Source organism: Astatotilapia calliptera, chromosome 18 (genome assembly GCF_964374335.1).
Source record: "Astatotilapia calliptera chromosome 18, fAstCal68.1, whole genome shotgun sequence".
Classification (NCBI taxonomy): domain Eukaryota; kingdom Metazoa; phylum Chordata; class Actinopteri; order Cichliformes; family Cichlidae; genus Astatotilapia; species Astatotilapia calliptera.
Genome location: NC_137439.1, coordinates 11,369,912 through 11,385,363, shown reverse-complemented (window position 1 = coordinate 11,385,363; position 15,452 = coordinate 11,369,912). Strand labels below are relative to the sequence as shown.

The window sequence follows — 15,452 nt, the reverse complement described above, 5'->3', positions numbered from 1 at the left end:
AAAGAAATTTTTAAAACATGCCAACATTAAAGCAGAGTGATAAAGACATAAGAAGGCTATTAGGGAGGATCTCTGCAGCTCTATTGATATTTCCATAAATCACGATGCCAGTGTTTATATAGACAATCATGATGATGGCGTTTGCTAATGTGTATGCCAACTCCCTAATGTGAAGAAGACTCTGGAAAAAAGAAGCGCATTAATCTATCTGCATGTGTTATATAACATTGGCATCATCAGGTCAAAGCTAGATCTAATAAGGAAGTGTTTACTTTAGATCACATTGCACATCATGACATAATTACTGTCAGAGACTGTCCTGGTAATAGCCTGCATCCAAGGCTAACATCTGGCTAGCATGTCACTCTTTCTGTGGTTGAATGGAGCGGCAGATTGAACAGACAATATATATGATTTATATGAATAAACTAAAATGCCCCTTGAGACGATTCTGCTTTTTATTCAACTCAGAAAACTTGAGAATTCAGATAAAGGCGGTTTAATGTCTGTCATGTATAATGCACCAGGGTGCTTTAGATCCCATTCATAGCTCAGTGTGACAGACGTCTTATCCCGGCTCAGATTCAGTGACACATGGTGCATCCACGACGCTCGGAGGGGAAAGCATCTGCCCGTCCAGTGGGGAAATCTGTCCTGTAGCTAATACAACAGTAGGCATCGCACGCAAAGCCTGGATAAAACAGGGCCTTCTACACGCCAGCTTAGTCTTACTGACTAATAAAATCATTCATTTTTTATCAAGTCACTTTCTTACATCAGCTACAGCTCTATCAGACTGGGGCAAGATAAATTATCACAGAGAGGGGGAAAGGGAGAGGAGGAGGAGAAGCGAGAGAGAGAAAGGGAGGAAGAAATCCCCATCTATAAATGCAGAGCCTTTTCCAGGAGCAGACTGCTGCCCCGGCAGGGTTATTTAAAGGTTTGATGATCAGTTGGGCTACGGATGGCTTCCTTTCTAGGAAGCATAACTTGATATTAATATTTCTGATGTCACAGTCATAATCACACATCTCTGTGTAGGTTCTTGTCATCCAGGTCATGGTAGTCTAAGGAGCTCGGAAAGAAAGCGATTTCTCGGATGAGAGGTGAAACGTCTTCATGGGTTTTTTTAAACCAACCCGAGCATCTTAAAGTCTCTCATCAAATAGATTATTACATATTTCGAATATGTTCCAGGACTATTGTGTCAGCGGAGGTGTACGTATGTGTATATTTGAGCCTGTATGTATACTTTTAACCGTGTGCGGATTAGAGAAAATCCAAAATAAATTCAAAAGTTGTGCACCCGTATCTTATTTTCAAGTCAAGTCATCTTTATTTAGCACATTTAAAAGACATCAAGTGTCTCGCAAAGTGCTGAAGTGCTAAACATCTTTAATTTTAAAGTAATTAAAGGTGTTTAAAAGACGATTAAAGCCCACGATAGTCATGCTCCAGATTTTTGACCTTTTGACCACAACTGTAAATGTGACATGTTGTCACAACAATTTTAATACTCCTTAGTCTTCAGAAAGGCACATATTGTATATATACATTATATAGTGCCAATTGTCTGATATAAACCACTGCAGGTCACTGATGAAAAATACTGCACTGGGGTCGAGCTAAGCAGCAGCACAGTCACTCACTGCAGTCGACTGCAACAAGAGTTTTTAAGCATATTGCTTCCTCTTATTCATTTTTTGGGAAAACTGTTTTTGCTTTACTCTGATTGCAAGCTTGAGTGAGATGGTCTGTTAGCTCCACTCATCCACTGCTGATCAAAATCCAACCTTTAGTGGTTTGAAGCACCAAAGCTTGCAAACCATTGCATTAACCTAAAATTAACCAATCGCATATTCATGTCGAATCACGTAGCAGAGATTGAAAGGTGCACGAGGGATGTTCACTGGTGGGATGAACATGTCATTTGAATTGAACGAAACTGATTTTTTTGTCCTGCCCACCAAAGATGTGCAATAGCTCAATGAGCAGAATCAGTGTTGGCTACTCCTCTTTCAGCACACACTCACTCACTCTCATTTCACTTGGCATACAGCAGATTCTTCCCTGCAGAAGCTCTGTTGCCATCCTAAACAGACCAGAAGGACAGTGTGAATCATTCATGGCCAGACGGATGGAAAGTGTGAGGGAGAACCTGTTTTGCCCAGAGCAAGAACGGACCTTGACTCAGTCGCTGGCTCGGCGACAGGAAGGGAGCGCCCGCTTAGAAACGGTGGCGCAAAAATGAGCATAACCAAACTGCAGGCGGCAACGGTTACAGAGAGACGTCTGTGTCTGCTGCTTTCCGTGACAAATTTGAATGAAAATACTGTTTTGATTTGAAACTTTATTTTATTTTATAAGGTTTGCATGCAGAGAAGTTCAAGCAGGGCACAGATGAGACACATTTCTCTGTTGCTGCTCAAAAGAGCTTTATAGTTTTGTTTCATTTCCTAACTGCTGTACGATTCCCTTTATCAACATGTTTCTTTATCTGCTCCCGTTGCTCTCTCCACAGTCTCAGTCCATTTTGACCTCCGAGCTGCTGTTCTCCAAAAAAAAAAAAACATTTTCTCTATAGGCTGAGTAACCTTGGCCTGCTGCCTTTACAAGATCTGATTGTTTGATCGAACTGTGGCACCAACTGTCTGGGTTTCCCTCGGAAAAAAGACAGATTTCTTAAATATGTCCCTAAATTTAATTTGTCAAACTGATTTTTTTAGACACTGGAAAAAGCTAAATGTCAAAATGACTGAAGATGACAGTTTGCCCTTGAAGGAAACTACACCTCTTCTGATCTTTCCCTACAACCAGACCTCAATGTTTCTCAGAAATCCATTTTCTTTAAATACAACAATTACTGACAGATTCATAGTTTACTTTATTTATTGATCAGCTGCATCAAAATTGTGCATCTGCACCCCCACAGCCCCTCGGGTCTCACTTCAGCTTTGTTTTCAGGGTCTCTCCAACACCAGCCGTGGTTTAATTCCCCACCCTGGTGACGGGGCTAATCTCTCTGGGGAGACAGCGGATTAGACAGCATCTTGTACAAAGCTCCTCAGACTGCCATTGTCAGGGATCCCCGTTTATTCTACACACAAGCCAATGTGAGAGTCAGAGAAACAACAACGTGATCAAGTAACTCAAAGACACTCATCTGCGATTCGCTTGCAAATATAACTGCACAAACAGACCTTATATTACATACATTAACAGTGAGTAGTCATTTAAACGTCAGATATCTGTATGGCATTGTTATTCTTCTAATCTAATGACGAAAACTGAAGTAACAGGGTTTGGTTTTTTTTGAGCTGTTAGTTTTTTGGCTTCAAGTGGGTCATAGAAGCGGGAAACTTCAGGGCTGAAAGAAGACAACACTGAAGTACAACTTTAGAGCATAAATAAACATTTTTCGTTAATTCTTTCCTTCATGAAAACTATAAAGGTTGATTTCCTTCTAATAAAATACCCATTTGAATTTTATTACAGCTTAAATTTTGAATTATTAAAGGCATGGCTGTTTTTACTGGCAACTAGGTTCCCACTAGGCAGGTAGCTGACCTCTTGGCTATAACTGTTGTTTTATTGTAGTTATCTGACACTGCGAGCCATGCTCATAGACACAGAAGTTTGGTGAATTAAATTGTAATATTTTATTTATATGTTGCTTCAAAGCCATCAGCAGGTATCAGTATCAATGCATTGCACCTGTATAGTTTATAGGAGCAGTTTGTTAACCAAGTGTCCTATAAATGAAGGCCATTTTCAATCCCATTTCTAACTTTAACTGATAACTTGGCACTCCACTCATGGTTCCATAAATCCGACGCTACAATTGACAAATTGATGTTGCTTCTTCTGAAATTACCAAATCCTCAAAATAACGCCAGTGCAGCTATTGATATGTTTTTGTAGTCACTTTAAAATTCGAGCGTGCAAAAACTTTGTGTTAAAAAATAAAAATAAAAATCGTGTTAAAACTCATATCACAGATCTGTACGTGGACAGGGCAATTTTATGGTGTGTGGAGACCTTTTGAACTGAGATTCAGGTGTGTTATGCAAATAATCACTAATAAAGCTTCAAGCTGCGGAGATCTGGCAAACACTTCTTTCTCCACACCTGCTGATTTCAAACTTTAATCACAACCCGTCACCAGACAATATCCCGACCACACTACAGCATCACGCTAACTCAAAGTTCCCTGCTGAAATTTTCCAGTTATTAAGGATCAATAACATGAAATGAACAACAATACTTCTCCAAGATAGTTAAACTCCTCCACCTGAGGCAGTAATCATTCCCCACCTGGTGTGGGATACGTGGACCGGCAAAGACCAAATATTTAGCTCCAATAATCACCACGTTATTCCATAATGGAAATAATTATCTGCACCTCTAAAAGACCTTTTACTGCTCCCTGATAGTGTGAATGACTGTTGCTCTACTTTTTAAAATTTGATTCAACCACTGAGATTAATTGTGCCTCCTGAAAGCTCTGCCACATTTTCACATCCTCTGTGTGATTGCTTTTCTTCCACTTCAACACACATTCGTCCTCCTGCACGCTCAAAAGCACAAACATGCACACAGGTTCCCCCATCATCATCATCATCATCCACGTGTGGTGCTCTGAACAGCCGGTTAGCTCGGGTTAGTGAGAGTCAGTCATGCAGTCACGCAGGAGCAGCATGCAGTCTGGCAGGCAGATCCAGCTGGTGTGAGAACTGGCTGCATTACTGGTGCTGCTGGTTTTTACTTGGACCTCTGCCAGCCTGCAGGATTAGCAGATTGTAGTTACACAGTCGTTACTCTGGTGGGACCGAGTGAAGCAGTCGCTGCAGGCCCTGACTGACTGACTGCCAGTCTGTATTTCACTGGCCTTCTCATGTACCTCCCTCCTGGACTCCCTAATCCCGTTTTACTCCCTTCTTGCTTCTTTCTTTCTTCCACATTTCCTTACTTTACTCCAGCTCCACATAAATCACCCCTGAATGACATCTGAAATGTATGTGGCAACTAAAGTTATATATGTGTGTGCTCATAGTGGGCCGTTCTATCTTTGAGAAGCACCTTGAGTTTAGATCATCAAAGTGAGGTCAATGTAGCCTCTCAATCTCTTTTAAAGGCTTCACTTGGGTAAGGATTATAAATGAGCACTAAGATGAGATTTAGGATTTGTTTTGGCAGTTTGAGGTCAGATAAAACTTTGATTTGATTTATTTGAAGATGACAGAGTTAGGATAAGGTTTAGCACAAGATATGAGGGGCAGGAATTTAGAGGTGACACTTTAAGGATGTCAGGGAGGAGTTTGGGCGACAGGTTCTTAAAAAGAGAAGACACAAAAAGCTGATTTTTGAAAAATAACATCTCCACTCTTATAAACCCTCAGTGAGTCGGTACACTGGACTGTACAATCCAGCAAGTCCCGAGACATTTCTTTAAATTTTAGTCGACAAATTCTAAAAATTCCCATCATCAGAATTTGCTCTGGAATGTTTTGATTGGTGAATAGAGTCGTCTTGGGATGCAGCCATCTTTATCTGTGGCTTTTTTGATAGCCCCAGCTGAGACAGCGCACTAGTCTGCTGGATTAAGTAACTAAGTAAGGTTCATTAATATAGTGTTTTTCGAGAACAAAGTACACACGGTGCTTTACAATGCCCATGTAGGTACAACCAAATTAAAACAGTATAAAAAAATAAATAAAACTATGATAAACAGTTATGTAGGGTTTGAGTGTTTCAGTTTGATATGTCAAATTGGTGGTTGGACGGGTTAGTATGTTCACATTTCACCAAATTCTTATTAGCCAGATGATGTCTGGCATTAACATTATAAGAATAGTGTTGAAGTTATTCCATAAATATCCTCCCAGGACTGACCCCTGGTTTTTTGCAGGTGGAGAAACAGGCTTCCACAACTTTGAACTTGCAAATTTAACAACAACCACTCGTTCTAACTGGTTTCACAATTAGCGAATGCTTACATAGAGCTGGCTCCAAACTAACATGTCAAATCATCGGTGTAATATGAATATTTTAGCTTGTTGTGTGGTACAGACCATCCAAGAAGTTGTATTTTCAGTTTTAATGAGTGAAATCCTGGTGTTTTACTTGTATCTCACATTTATTTGTGTCCTTGAATGTATAGTTAATGCCTACAGTTTACTAAACTTTCTTCAGCTGAGGGTCAAGAGGCTGAAAACCAATGAGTTGCATCACTGTGGCTAAGGCAATTCTTTTACACAGTCTATGCTCCTCTCTCATTAAAAATGAAAAATGGTATCACACTGGGAACTAACGATAACCCTCGAAAATAAAGAAACGATCAACTGCTACCGTCTGTGTTGTATCCCAGAAGTTGTGTGCGACAGTGTTTATGTTCAACAAGTGTTTATAGCATTTGTTTAGAATTAAAAATGCATCACAAGTTGGCGATATCTTATTTTTTTTTTTTTTTTTAGATGTGGGGCAAAATCCTGACAACTCAATTTCCCTGAGAAAATTTCATTTTTCATGTTGCTGCTGCAGTCTCACTACAGTCTTGGAACAAGTGTTGGAGCACAACAATATGGAGTATTCTGACACGCCTGTTTGCGTAATACACTCGGGCATTTTTGGAACAAGTGCAGACTGACATACACAGTGACATCACCCCAAACATCCCAATGTGGGAAGGGGGAAAAAAAACAGAAAAACATTTTGGGGGTGGAGGATGAGTAAAAATGGGAACACAGCGAGAGTATTTTCAGCAGCATCTGTACTCAACAGCTTGGCCTATTTATGATTTAGCTCAAAGACCGTAACACATTGCAGAGAGGGGCGTCTGGCTCTGGTAATGGGATTTAACAGGAAGTGTGGTGTGACCAGCGAAAGAGGGGGGCGGGATGGAGGGGCTGGCAGGGAAGGGGGTGGTAACGGAGCACAAACGCAGCTGCGACTGCCGCTGGATGCAGATAAACCCCTTCTCAGCCCTGACAGAGGCAGCTAAGACTCCGACACAACAGAATAAATATCGCTCACCCGGCGGGAGAGCTCAGAGAGATAAGTCGCTATGAAATGTTTAGAGGCAGATTATATTACGGAGATCTGGATGAATGAGCCCTCAATCTGGACTGTAATCCGTTTCAATAAATTAATTAATACAGCACACGCACACACACTTGTCTGAATATATTTAAGTGTCAGACGCCCTCTCTTTTTGTCACTTGATTTAATTTTTTTCACCCCATCCAAGGACATTATTCTGATGCACAAGTGTTTTCTGTTGCTGCTCCTGCTACTTCATGATGCACACAGCTGTTTTATTTTTAAACCGGTAATCAATCTGTGACTTGCAGCACCTGCATTAGTCTAAATATACAGCTTCTAGATATGCTCCATCAGCCAAATACGCACCATGCAACCCACTGAAATTCAATTTGCTGCTGAAAATGGTGCACCGCCACCCATTCCTCCTCAAGGCTACAGTGAAGTTGCTGCAAACAGGAGCAGCGGTGATATTTTGAGGAAAAAAAAAACAAACCTTTCACCAATCAAAGCTAAATGAATTAAAGCAATCTAGCAGAGTGGGCTTCCAATATGATGCACGTGTGTGCTCGTCTGCACACGCATGCGTTGTCGAGACATCCATACAGCGTGTTATTGTGTGGGTGCCTGTTTTTGTGCTTTTTGTCTGGGCATCCTGGTGCGTCTGTGGCTGCGACTGCGTTTGTGGCGGTTGCTGGTCTGTCCGTATAATCGGCAGTAAGACAGGCTTCATGCAGCACTCTGAGGTCGTTCCAATGTCAGGGCACCCCCAGCGGATGTGATCTTGTAAACAGCTTCAAGCATCTCCATCTCCCCTTTGTCTTAACATCAGTAGCTGTCCAGAGATTTTGATCCACCTCAGAGGTCTTTATAGCCTGAATGCAGGAGCAGAGCTTAGGAGAGGCAGGTGGAAGAAAATGCACACAACTGCCGTTATAAAGCTGGTAAAATTCCAAGTGGGCATGTTTTGGGCCAAAGGATGGCGCTGGTGTAAGTAAAACCATCAGCTAAGACTTTAAAACTGTACTCAGTGATGCTTTTTAAAGCAATGAAACAAATTTATTTGTGTGTTATTAAAGTAATTGCTTGTAGTGAACTAGATTGACTATACGAAACAGGTGTAGCAAGAGTGAACCTTGAGTTTCAGGGTGGTGTGCCAAGTTATAGGCTAACTTGGTTAGCCATTTTTGGGACTATTAAATGATGAACATTTCTCCAGAAGGTGCCAAAACTACAAACACAGTGCAGAGGTCCAGTTCAGTGACTCAGGTTAGCTGAGACCTGGCAATGCTCTGGTAAGCTGCAGTGACACCATCCACTTGTCTCTCAAAGCATTAAATCCGTAATCATGTATAATTTCAAATGCTTTAAATGGGTGAGTCATATAAAAATTCACCCCATGTACAATTGTCACAAAGGACGAAATTATCTGCAGAGAACAAGCTAGTTTTGAAATTTCTGCTCTAAATTTGGAGAAGTCTGTGGGCACTCACTCATTTTTCAAGCAAACTGCCATTCGGGGAGCTGCCAGTTAATGCCACCTTCTGTGTTGCCTTTATTGTTGCATCCTCAGAGGTTGCCACTTCACGGTGACAAATTCACTGAAAAGTATCATCAAACCCTGCGGTTCCCCATATGGAAAAGATATATATAAATCTTATAAAGTTTGTATCTGTCTTGTGTGAAACTTGTATGAAAAGCATATAAGAGTGAAAACAGATATAAGATCCCTTGAAAAATTATATAATGAAACTTGTATGTTTTGGATACTTACTAAAACAATATATGAAAGTAATGAGAAAGTGGCCACTTTCATGAGTAATCACATATAAGTTTTTACTATTTCTTTTCCATATGGGTCCCCTCAGCCCTGCAAAGCTTTTTAGCATTTTGGAGGCTTAACGTTCAGGTTTTGCATCTTACTGTTTGGTTTGTTCTTTACTCAGTACCATGTTTGGCCACAGACACAGGTGTTTTCAGTCAAAACGCTGATAAACTGTAACTTGCCTGTCAGAGTATTTTTGCTTTTAAAGGTTTTATTATTCATATAATAATCAGCTAAGAGTGTTTATATTTCTGTTCTGTACTCAACCAGCTGCATATTTTAATTGCTGGCTCCCTACTTTATAACGGAAACTGCTTGCCTTCACATTATCAGTCTTTGCCTTCACATTGTCACTGTTTGCCTTCACACTAGCAGGAAACCGCCACCCACGAGTAAGAAACAACCTTGTAGAGAACACGAAGTTTTTTGATAAACCACACCTGTTTTCTTGACAAGATAAGGATGATATTTCCTTTTTTGTATGCTTCATGATGTGTATAAATAAAGCCAGACTGCACCAAGGAGGTGTGTGAGTCTCTCCCTGAGTCTCTCACCCGTGCACGTTTAAAACTGCTCTAAGTGTCTGAGTGATATTTCATTGCATCTGAGTACTTTGATAATAAAATATCTTTAACATTTAATTGGTCCTTCGAGCCGGAGTGGACATTGATATTTTTTCAATGCTCCAATAGGAGACCTTCGTCAAGTCCTGACGTCGTGAGAAGCCCACGCTGTCGACTCCTCTCCAGGCAGAGGATAAAGTCCAGAGACGTGACGTTCGGGTTCTGGCCAGCGTTCTTATAAGAGGTCCACGACTTCAGGGGTTGATGAAGGAAACCAAAGCAACCACACAATAACTCAGGTGAATATTTAGCACTCACTCACATCTTGCGCAAAACGACTGAGGCAACCTGTGGTCTGTACATTAAATAGTTTCCCGTCAATGTATGACAGATTAATTAAGTAACATTCTCGTCTGAAAAAGGACTGGTAGAGGTTACAGCTCGCCTGAAAAAGGGCTCGGAGCAAGTTTAATGTCAAAATACGACAGGATAGTAACATTCTCGTCTGAAAAAGGACTCGTAGAGGTTACGAAGCAGCTCGCCTGAAAGAGGGCTTGGAGCAATGTAGAAAGACACAGTGTTGCCCAGAATAAAAAACTCATTACGCGTATAATCTGTTGTTTTACTGTTTTGTTGGTGGAGTAAGTTGATTTTACAGCACATTAAGGAGGCTGAACTACTCCACCGAATTGTTTACCGTTGGTTGCTCGAGTTCTGGTGGAACGGGAAAAGGTTGTGTTTCATCACATAAAATTGACACCGCTTTCAAGGCTAGCTTGAAAGTAGAAGGCCGTGTCAATAGCCTCTCCCATTCCTCGTGCCAGAGAAAGCACCACGGGTGTGTATGTGTGTGTGTAAACGTAAATATATCTATGAGCTAATAAAAATAATAAGAAAGAAAAATGGGTAATAAATCAACAAAACTCACTGCTGACGAGCAGTGGCTAGAGAAAAAAATGTCCAGGCGCCGGACAAACTGCAGTGACTGATAAAACCCTTATTAAGTGAAAACTAGAGATCAAAGTAGTTTAAAAAGGTTGGAAACAGACCTCAACGAATAGATATAAATATAAGAAGTACAAAAATAAAATAAATAAAGACAAAATTACATTAGAACTTATTTTTAATGTATTGAAACTAATAATAGGAAGGATAACAACCTGTAAACTTATATTAACAATGAAACATAGTTGGCAAGACGTTCATGCCCAGAATGTATAAAATAAATAAAAGGAAATAATTCACACGAAAACCTTTTAAATAAAATAGAGAGATGCATAAGGTACATTAAGGCTGTGTCATTGGTCAGCCAAGGAAAGTGTGTGAAAAGGTAAATGTCTCCAGCTTGGGAAAAGGTGAAGCTGCAGATCACCCGAAGCCCTTGATGGACACAAAATAAAATATAAAATATATAATAATAAATTGCTTGGTTAGACATGCAACAGAAAGAATGAAAGTGACCGAAGGTTGGATCTGAGATGAGGCAAACAGAAGACCAGTCTAAAAAGTAGGCACAAACCTGTTCAGAGAAGAAGCAAATTTGTACAGATTGGATGAATTCTAAGTTATCTGTTTGCTGAGTAAGATGATCCCAACTATTAAATTGGCTCAGTAGTAGTATAGTAATATACACTTTTATATACACTGATAAAATGTTGTAATATACTGTTGTTATTATATGGAAAGAAAAAGATGATAATAATAAGAAGTAACCTAGTCAGTATGATGTGAGATGGACAATTGTTATGAAGTAGTCTGCATCAAGCTTAAGGTTTGCTCAAACTCAGTATAATGACATAGGAGATGAAGAAAATAAAGGAAATATCTAAACTACTTAGGTGCATAGAGGCACTTGACATGCTTGAAAACCTGGATAAAATATTACTGAGATATAGAGCACATCTATAGTAACAACTAATAAGCCAAACCCTGTAGACAACAGCTAAAGTTACAGGATTGTGAAGCTGAATTAAATATGTGGACACCGCTAAGTTGATGAGCATGTTACACATTTTCTTTTATTTTTTTATTTATTTGTTTTTAGAGCAGAAACTGCATAAAAGCCAACACATGCAGCTGTCTGTGAGCTCAGTTTTCCCTCACATGTCTGCTCTGTTTCAGTAGCAGCATTTTTCTTTTTGGGTCCTGACTCATGTATGTTTTCGGTTTTGTTTGATTATTTTATTTTGTTGATTTGGAAACAAATTTGTGACAATACTTGTTTAAAATATGTAAGATGTGTGAGATGTGTGAATTCTTTGAAAAACTAGAAATTATCTAAAAATGCCTCAAGTGAGAATGTAATGTTCCATCTATAGAGAAAAAAAAAAAAAATCTTGCTGGAAGTGATCACCTTGCCAAAACAATTGGCACTGTGCACATGTGGAGCACATCAAAAAGACAATTATATTGTCACAAAAGGAAATAATTTTGCAGAACAAGCAGCAAAACAGGCTGCAAACAATCGGCAGAGCTACTAGAAACCAACTACTGCCTACAAATACCACTTGATGTACTAAAAACCGAACAACAAGCTGCAACAATCACTGAACAAAACAAGTGGCTGAAATGTGGAGTAAACTGAAAGATGACTTAATGGTCTGTGATGGAAAACCTATATTAACAGAGTCATTACACAGGACAGCGGTTGTAGTGACACATGAGGTAAACACCTGTGTCAACAGGAGGGAGATATAGTATAGATAAACAATGCAATACACACTATAAATTTTGAAACTTTAGCGAATAATTTGTAAGAACATGCCTATTCTGTCAAAAAACAAAAAACAAAAAAAAACAACACAACTCACAAGGAAACCCACATGGATTTTATTGAACTTAACGAATGCCAAGCATCAAGATATGCTCTAGTAATTATAGATGTATTCTCAAAATGGCCAGAAATCTATCCAGTAAAAAGAGCAGATGCAATATCAGTGGCAAAGTGTTTATGCAATCACTTCATCCCCACATATGGCATTCCCAGTCTGATAAGGTCAGACAATGGAACACATTTTGTTAATGACATCATCAGCAAAGTCTCTGAAGCTCTAGGATTTAGCATCAAACATCACTGTGCATATCACCCACAAAGCGCAGGATTAGTGGAAAGAACTAACGGCACAATAAAACAGAGATTAAGAAAATGCATGGAAGAAACAGGAAGACCATGGCCTGAATGTCTAGGCCTAGTAAAGATGTGGATGAGAATAACACAAGGTTCTCAGAAACTTACACCTTTTGAAATCATCCACGGGAGAGCGTTTCCATTGCCAATTACCAGTGAACCTATTAATAAATCAATAAGGGAAACTACCCTAGCAGAATGGATGACTAAACTGTTTGAAAATAAAGAGATTGTGTTAAACAACCAACTGCCGAGTGATTTCTCTCCAGTGTCTTGCAGGTTACAACCAGGTGATTGGATCCTGATCAAAGTACTCCAGAGAAAGAATTGGAGTTCACCAAGGTGGGAGGGCCCATACCAAGTCCTACTTACCACACCCACCGCCTGCAAAATAGCAGAAAGACCATCTTGGATCCACCACAGCCACTGTAAAAAAGTGAGTGACAATCCAGACGCTTAGACGCCGGCTCCCCTGGCTTCTAGGTGATCTATTGGTGAAGGGAAGGGCTGATCGGGTATATCCCGCCCTTTTTTTACTTCTCGCCAATAGTCTACTCACCAGAAGTCTAGGTGTGCCTGGTCATCATGAAGACACTTGTCCTCCTAGTGGCCAGCATTGCGCTCCTAGTGAGCCTACTAACACTCACCCAGATGAGAGGAAATAAACAACACCACCTGCAAAAAAGATGGACACATGATAATTCGCATCTACGTGACCTGAACCAAGACCATAACCACCCATGGATGAACAACGCGTGGTATAGATATGTGTATGATAGAACACGCACCGACAACAGCACGGAATGCTATGTATGTTCACATATGCCAACAACAGCCGTACACGCAACAATATATGGAAAGGCACCTGAACTTGACGAAGCGATGTGTGTGTTCAACAAAGCAACAACTGGAAATTGCACACGCAGAGATTTGATGGCAACAGGACTGACCCTAAAAGGTCAAAGCACAAAGAAAGAAGACCTAATTCCATGGTGTAGTGACACAGACGTCAAACGTGTCACGAAACCACTTTCACAACGACGTATCCTAATTGAACAGACAACCCCTTGTGCCTACAATCTGACGAACTGGAACTACACCTGCAACGAAAAACATTGGGTAAACGTCAAAGCCAACAACACAAAAAACAAATCATTCGCCATAGTTTTGCCGCCGGACATACAGCACCCAATGTGTTTCAACTTCTCCGATGGAAACAGGAAACTTGGACGAAACCGCAACTGCACACAGACACTTGACCTGACCCAATCCAAAGGAATACACACCTTCAAAAATTGAACTTTCTGGGTCCAGGGAGCCGCTTGGGCCTGCGGGCCTAAAACCTACTTCATGCTCCCACCGAACTCCACCGGTCTGTGTGCACCAGTACTAATTTCAGACCACACCTTCAAGATCACAGCAGAGACACACACGTCAAGAGCAAAACGTGAAGTTGCTGAAGTCACTGAAGTAATGCCACATGACTCAATCTATGGATCAGATGTGCCCAAGAACTTCAAACTATGGACTGATGGTCAGAAAGTCCTCCACTCCTTGTTCCCTTGGGTAGGAGTTGGGAAAAACATGCTGAGGATCGAGACACTTGACTATCGATTTGGACTGTTCCTAAATGCTTCAATGAAAATCAACAAAGCGCAAAATGAAGAACTCGACGCAATACGCATTGTAGTGATGCAACACAGAGTCGCACTAGACATGATTCTAGCTGAAAAAGGAGGTTTGTGTGTATTGTTTGACACTACATGTTGTACATACATCCCAGACAACATACACTCACAAAACATGACCGACGCTTTGAACACCTTGAGAAAGATTAAAGATGCTGAACAACAAGACTATGTCACAAGCACTGATGATTGGTTGACATGGTTACTAGGTGGTTCATGGAAGTCCCTTCTGATTAAAGGACTTGTTGGAATAGCATGTTTGCTTTTACTGTTATGTGTTTTCACAACATGTGTAGTACCCTGTCTGAAGAAAATGGTATCAAACATGGTGACAACTTCTATCAATGCTTATGTGATGATGTCTCAAATGGAAGAAATTTTGAAAGATGATCCATACAGTAATGTTTAGTTTAATTGAACACAGGACTGTTTTATGACGTTCAAACCGAAAATGTTTAGACAAGAGGTTATGAACTGACAAAAATAACAGTACTGTCATGTGAGAAATCTAAACAACAGGAGGGAATGTCAGAGTATTTTTGCTTTTAAAGGTTTTATTATTCATATAATAATCAGCTAAGAGTGTTTATATTTCTGTTCTGTACTCAACCAGCTGCATATTTTAATTGCTGGCTCCCTACTTTATAACGGAAACTGCTTGCCTTCACATTATCAGTCTTTGCCTTCACATTGTCACTGTTTGCCTTCACACTAGCAGGAAACCGCCACCCACGAGTAAGAAACAACCTTGTAGAGAACACGAAGTTTTTTGATAAACCACACCTGTTTTCTTGACAAGATAAGGATGATATTTCCTTTTTTGTATGCTTCATGATGTGTATAAATAAAGCCAGACTGCACCAAGGAGGTGTGTGAGTCTCTCCCTGAGTCTCTCACCCGTGCACGTTTAAAACTGCTCTAAGTGTCTGAGTGATATTTCATTGCATCTGAGTACTTTGATAATAAAATATCTTTAACATTGCCCATTATCAAACAAACCAGACAAAAAAAATAGGCAGCATTTCTGGTGAATGCACTCTCGCTTTTCACAGGTACAGTCAGATGTTTTCTTTGAGAGAGAGGTAAAAGGAGAACGAACAGCTTCTTCCTCTGACTTGTTGTTACCATCACGTCCCTCTTGTGTGATTTTTGTACAGAATTTTTATTTTTGTTGCAAACTTACGACATATATTCATTTCTATTTATTCTTT

General features: G+C 40.1%; 1 protein-coding gene and 1 long non-coding RNA gene across 8 annotated transcripts in view; one reads left to right on the top strand and one right to left on the bottom strand.

Annotated features, from left to right (window-relative positions):
• The window catches only part of mtcl1 (microtubule crosslinking factor 1), an 85,535-nt gene that overhangs the window by 40,374 nt on the left and 29,709 nt on the right, over window positions 1-15,452 (bottom strand). The window lies entirely within an intron of this gene.
• On the top strand, window positions 9,039-15,158 carry LOC145421713 (uncharacterized). Its single transcript, XR_013903070.1, has 2 exons — window positions 9,039-9,725; window positions 12,823-15,158. It is a non-coding gene; the product is annotated as an uncharacterized LOC145421713 (long non-coding RNA).